General features: G+C 55.4%; 1 long non-coding RNA gene across 1 annotated transcript; it reads left to right on the top strand.

The window, feature by feature from the left end:
* Positions 1-2,702, top strand: LOC105525295. Its single transcript, XR_001003887.1, has 2 exons — positions 1-275; positions 1,388-2,702. It is a non-coding gene; the product is annotated as an uncharacterized LOC105525295 (long non-coding RNA).
* Positions 2,703-5,419: the final 2,717 nt, after the last annotated feature.

Below are 5,419 nucleotides of genomic sequence, written 5' to 3'. Positions count from 1 at the left end.
CGCCGGCGGGAAGGGCCCACGCGCCACGGCTGGCCGCTCGCGCCCTTTCCCACCGCTGCTGGGAAACCGAGGCTCGCCCAAAACGGATTTGCGTGAAACCAGCCCAAGGCTCCGGGCCCCCACCCCCGAGCCCCGCACCTCTCCCCGGGGACCGACTCAGGGACCTCCCGAGCGCCAGGACTCAGGGCCAGACCTGCAGCGGCTGCAGGCCCGGCCCCGCAAGCGACCCTGGCTGAGCGCCGTTTCCAGGCCCTCGCCAGGTCTTTGAGCTGCAGGTAAAGTGGCAGGAACGTCTTCCGTCTACTCAGCGCTTGGGGATTTAGACTCCTAGAGCCAGCAACTGCCTCGTTCCCCCTCCAGGTTCCGTCCTGCCCGCGCCCGGTCTCAGGGTGGCGGCCCCGGGCACTGCCCGTCCCCCACAGACGAGGTCTCCGGCCTGAGCTGTCGCACCTGGCCCGGAGGTCGCCCCGGGGTCCCTGGCTGGGTGAGAGGTGGCCTGGCGGGCGGCGCTTTCCAAGAATCACAGCCGTTCCTTAAGTGGACTGTGGGGCCCAGCAGCTGCTCTGGGCCCCTTAACAAAGCAGGGCGAACCAAGGGGGCATGGAGGGGCCCAGGGCACCGTCCCCCTTACCAGGCTCTAGGCCCTCCAAGGAGGACCTGCTGAGACCCCTGGGCCTGTCCTGGAACCCGGACCCTTCCCACCCCTTCCAGCATCCCAGGGCGAGGCCTTAGACAGAGCTTCTGGTCCTCTGCAGGGAGATCATCCAGCCTGAGTTCTGGGGGGCACAGTCCATTGAGTGGGCGGAGGCCGCGGGTGCGGAGCCCAGGAGGGGCTCTGAGTCCATCCATCCCTCAGAGGGCAAGTTCCACAGGGTCCAACCCACCTGAAACCTGCCTACACGGTGGAGGTGGGACACTCTTAGGGCTTTTTTTTTTTTTTTGAGACGGAGTCTCGCTCTGTCACCCAGGCTGGAGTGCAGTGGCCAGATCTCAGCTCACTGCAAGCTCCGCCTCCCGGGTTTACGCCATTCTCCTGCCTCAACCTCCCCAGTAGCTGGGACTACAGGTGCCCGCCACCTCGCCCGGCTAGTTTTTTGTGTTTTTTAGTAGAGATGGGTTTCACTGTGTTAGCCAGGATGGTCTCGATCTCCTGACCTCGTGATCCACCCGTCTCGGCCTCCCACAGTGCTGGGATTACAGGCTTGAGCCACCGCACCCCGCCTCCTAGGGGCCAGACTCGCAGCTCCTTGCTCAGGAAAATTAGACTATTCACGTCTTAGATCCAGTGTTGACAGTCACCAGTAAGGAGGAGTTCTTAAGAGTTTTATGTTGACTGAATATTGCACATTGAGTTTCCCATTGATAGCTTCTTACTGTTGTGAAAAAGGGAAGCCTCAGCCACACAAAAGCCTCCATGACCCCTGCTTCGGAGAAGCTCTCGACCCTAACTGCAGTCACTGGTATTTGGATCAGATCAAGTGCAGTGACTTTTGGGATTCAGTGGTCACTGTCCACACTTCACAGCCATTTCAACCAACTCTGAGCGCAAAATGCAGCCATCCTCTATGCAGCAAAGCCTGCCCGGTCAGTGACCCTGCTGGACAGATCCAAGGCCAGCCCTGGTTCCCTGCTGCAGCCACCATCCTGACGTTCATCGGAGCAGGCCGGGGCCTGGCCTTCCAGGCATGAGTGGGCGTTCCCACAGGCCCCCAGTTTGTCCCATCTGCACAGCTGGGAGGTCTCCGGGTGACCAGAGGAGCAAAGCTGCCTTCCAAGTGCCTGTCTGTGCCTGGGAGAACAAGCCAGAAGCGTCGCGCGGCCCACAGCGCAGTGCATGATTCCAGGTGCTGAACAACTCCCCTGGATCCTTGGGCCTGCATCTGACTCCTGGCTGCAGAGTCAGAAGCTGAGTCCAGGCAACAGCTTGGCCACTGCCGGTCGCTCCTCCCTGGACACCCAGTTACCAAAGTCAGCAAAGAAGATGCGGTAATCACCACCTGATCTCCACATGGTGAACACAACACTCTCACCAACACCTCCTTGACCAGTCTTCAGCACCCAGGGTGGGCAGGCAGGCGTTCTGTGTTTACGAGAACCGCACACAGGCTAAGCACAAACATGGAACCAGAGTTCCAATGAGAAAACCTCACTCGCAGCAGCCCAGGCTGCACCCCACCGGGTGATGCAGCGCGCCTGGGCTGTGGGTGCCAGGAGCCGAGTGCTAGGGACTCGTCATGAGTGGGAATCCCCACGTTCCTGTCACTGCTGTCAAACAGAAGGTAAACAGTCTTATGAATGTATTTCCTTAGGAAAACTTGTAAAAACTTTTATTAGGATATCTATTTATTTAATACTGAACTTTGGCCTACTTTGTAATAGACTATAAGCAAATTGAGGAAATCACTATTGCTCACTTCTGTATTTTCTCAAAAATAATTTTGTTACAGAGTCAATATGCTGTGTACTATTGATCTATTGTGAAAGCAAAGAATTTCATCAGAACAAAATATTTTAAATGAGTGAAAATTGTGTATGTTAATTTTGCAGCTGTAATATTAATCAAACTTTGTGTAATTCTAATCACAAAATGACGTGCCTTAAATGCTCCTCAGCTGTGGGTTGGCAGTGTCCAGACAGGGAGGGCCCATCACTGAAATCCTGAACGATTGCTAGACCAATTCTATTAAAAACATTTCAAGGCATTTTGGGTGCAAACTTTGTTTATAAATGAGAAATCATTTACCTACGAGGAGCAGTCTCGTAGGCAGTCATCACTTTGCCCAAAAATTAGCACGAACACAAACGTGTGCATGCGTGTGTGCCTGTGTGTACACATGTGCATGTGTGTGTGCTTGTGCGTGTGCTGTTGCTGCCCTTCCTAGCTGGTGTGAGGAAGCTGCTGGACATGGCTGTGGAGCGACCCCTGGATCTGGGCACAGCCCCTCCCGTGCAGACAGATGTCAGAGCCCCCCTGGGGAGGGTGGGAGGGAGTAGCTAAGGCATAGGCTGGGATTCGGGTGGTGGGAACAATGCTCACCCAGGCCGGAGCAGGAGGATGAGGTGCCTGAGACACTCAAGTGGCCTAGAGCAGGTGGGCCTGGGCTGGAGAGAAGTGGGCTGAGAGTCTAGAGCCTGGATGGCTTGACCCTTCTGGGGGCTGGGGGCAACCAGGATTCCCCAGGTGGGAAGGCGATGCCTGCCAGCTTCCTCTGGACAAAAAGGAGCCCCATGCACCGGGACCCCGCGTTTTGGGGGTGCCTTACAGCAGCTGAGACTGGAGTCAACAGACGTGGGGTCTGAGTCCGTGAACAGCAGCAGAGCCTCATCGTTAAAGAGACATGGGAATCCCTCACTGTCTGAAACCTCCCGCCTGCCCCCCAGTAAGAGGAGATCAAGGAGCTGCCCTAACTTGAAAGACACCCTTTCGACCAAAGGCCGAGTGGCCTGGAGGCCGCACCCGGTGGAAGGGGCGCGGGTCCAGGGTCCCGGGGATGAGCTGCAGCCACACCAGCCCTACCTGTGCATCCACTTCCCTGATGGCCACTTTGCAACCAGACGCTCCCGTGCAGGCCGCAGGCACCGGTCTTCCGTTTGGGTGGCCGCAGGCCTCACCCCGGCGTCCTGTAGTGCGTGGGGTGGAGATAACCTTCCCCTGGTATCAGGGTGGACACCCACTGCCCAGGCACCAAACACTGCCTCTGCCAGAGCCATCCCCACACCTTCCCGCACATTCTGGCTGGCGTCCTGTCCCCCAAATCATGCACATCAGTGGTCCCAGAACTTGCTGTCTGGTTTCAGCTTGGTCTCCAGAGGCTGAGTAGCCAAATGCTTGGTCCACTGTTATGGCAGGCACCCCTGAAGTGGATGTGACCGGTGACTAGTGACCGTGGGGTGCAGTGGTGACCCTCACACAGAATTAGAGCAAAACACCAGTGAGGGCTGCACACTCACCACCATTCGCCCTGGGCACTCATTCCAGAAGTAACAAGAATTCCCTCTCAGGGGGAAAATAAACACATTTTTCATTCTTATAAGGGGCACTCTGATGACTATTAATTCATATGCATTTACTGAGCACTTACTGTAAGCCAGGTGCACTCAAGGCCTGCTGCTGAGCGGGAAGCTGGGTTACGAGGCACATGGAACAGCACGCCCGCTGGATGCTCTGGGAAGAGCACCTCCTTCTGAGTCCCTGTTGCTCCTCGGTTACTTAACTCCACTTAAGTTTTGATTATTTCAGGAAAAAGTCTCATTTGTGAATTTTTCACATCTTGTGAGGATGAAATAAAAGTAGAATGTCAACTCTGCCATCTCAAAAACGTCTTGAGAACAAAGCGTGTCCTCAGGCTGGAGTACCTGCGGCCCATGGGCATCCACGGGAGGTCCTCACACCCACCTGCACTGCTCGGGGCCCATGGGCCAGACTTGCGCAGTCCTCACAGGAACAGATGGGCCCGCTGACACCCCCGTCTCTCCCACCTGCGAGTCCCTGGGGCTCTGAGACAGGGATGGAGGGAACAAGGTGCTGTATACACAGGCGAGAGGAGGAATGAAGGTCAATGCGTTTCACTCACTCGAAAGCACAGGGGTCTGCCCCTCCGAACACCAGGACCCAGGGCTCCCTGCTCATCCTGGGTAATATCCCCGCTCCTTTGAGACGAAGTCTCGCTCCGTCGCCCAGGCTGGAGTGCATTAGTGCAATCTTGGCTCACTGCAACCTCCACCTCCAGGGTTCAAGCAATTCTCCTGCCTCAGCCTCCCAAGCAGCTGGAATTACAGGCATGCACCACACACCTGGCCAATTTTTGTATTTTTAGTAGAGATGGGGTTTCACCATGTTGGCCAGGCTGGTCTCAAACTCCTGATCTCAAATGATCCACCCACTTTGGCCTCCCAAAGTGCTGGGATTATAGGCATGAGCCACTACGCCTGCCCTCTGGGGTAATGCCTTGATTAGCTTTGGAAAAAAATTAATGTGCAAAATGATGCTACCATTGAATGCAGATGCTGTAGAGATGGGTACATTTTGGAAAAGAGAATTTAAAGGATTCTGTATCAGGAAAAGCATGATTCACAGGTCTTGAAATGTACTTAAAGTAAATATTCACTTTCATATTTACTTTTACTAAAATTTACACTCCTGCCATTGCTCGTCTACCAGGTACAGCTGACTTGGCTGGCACCACCCGGTGCCAGAGGTCTGCTCACCTAAGGGTGGGGACAGGGCTTCCTGGGTGCAGCTGGTGAGTGTCTCATCTCTCAAAGGACCCAAGGAGTAAGTCTGGGGATGTCAGACAGGAGGAGACCAGGAGGGTGCCCTCCAGGCTGAGGGAAGACTTTTACTCTGATTGACCACAGTTCCTGGGCACTGCTAGATCACTAGTCAGAAAACCTTCACCAGAAAAGAGAATGCGTGGCC

This window comes from Colobus angolensis, unplaced genomic scaffold (genome assembly GCF_000951035.1).
Source record: "Colobus angolensis palliatus isolate OR3802 unplaced genomic scaffold, Cang.pa_1.0 Scaffold528, whole genome shotgun sequence".
NCBI lineage: Eukaryota > Metazoa > Chordata > Mammalia > Primates > Cercopithecidae > Colobus > Colobus angolensis.
This window is presented reverse-complemented; position numbering and strand designations above follow the sequence as displayed.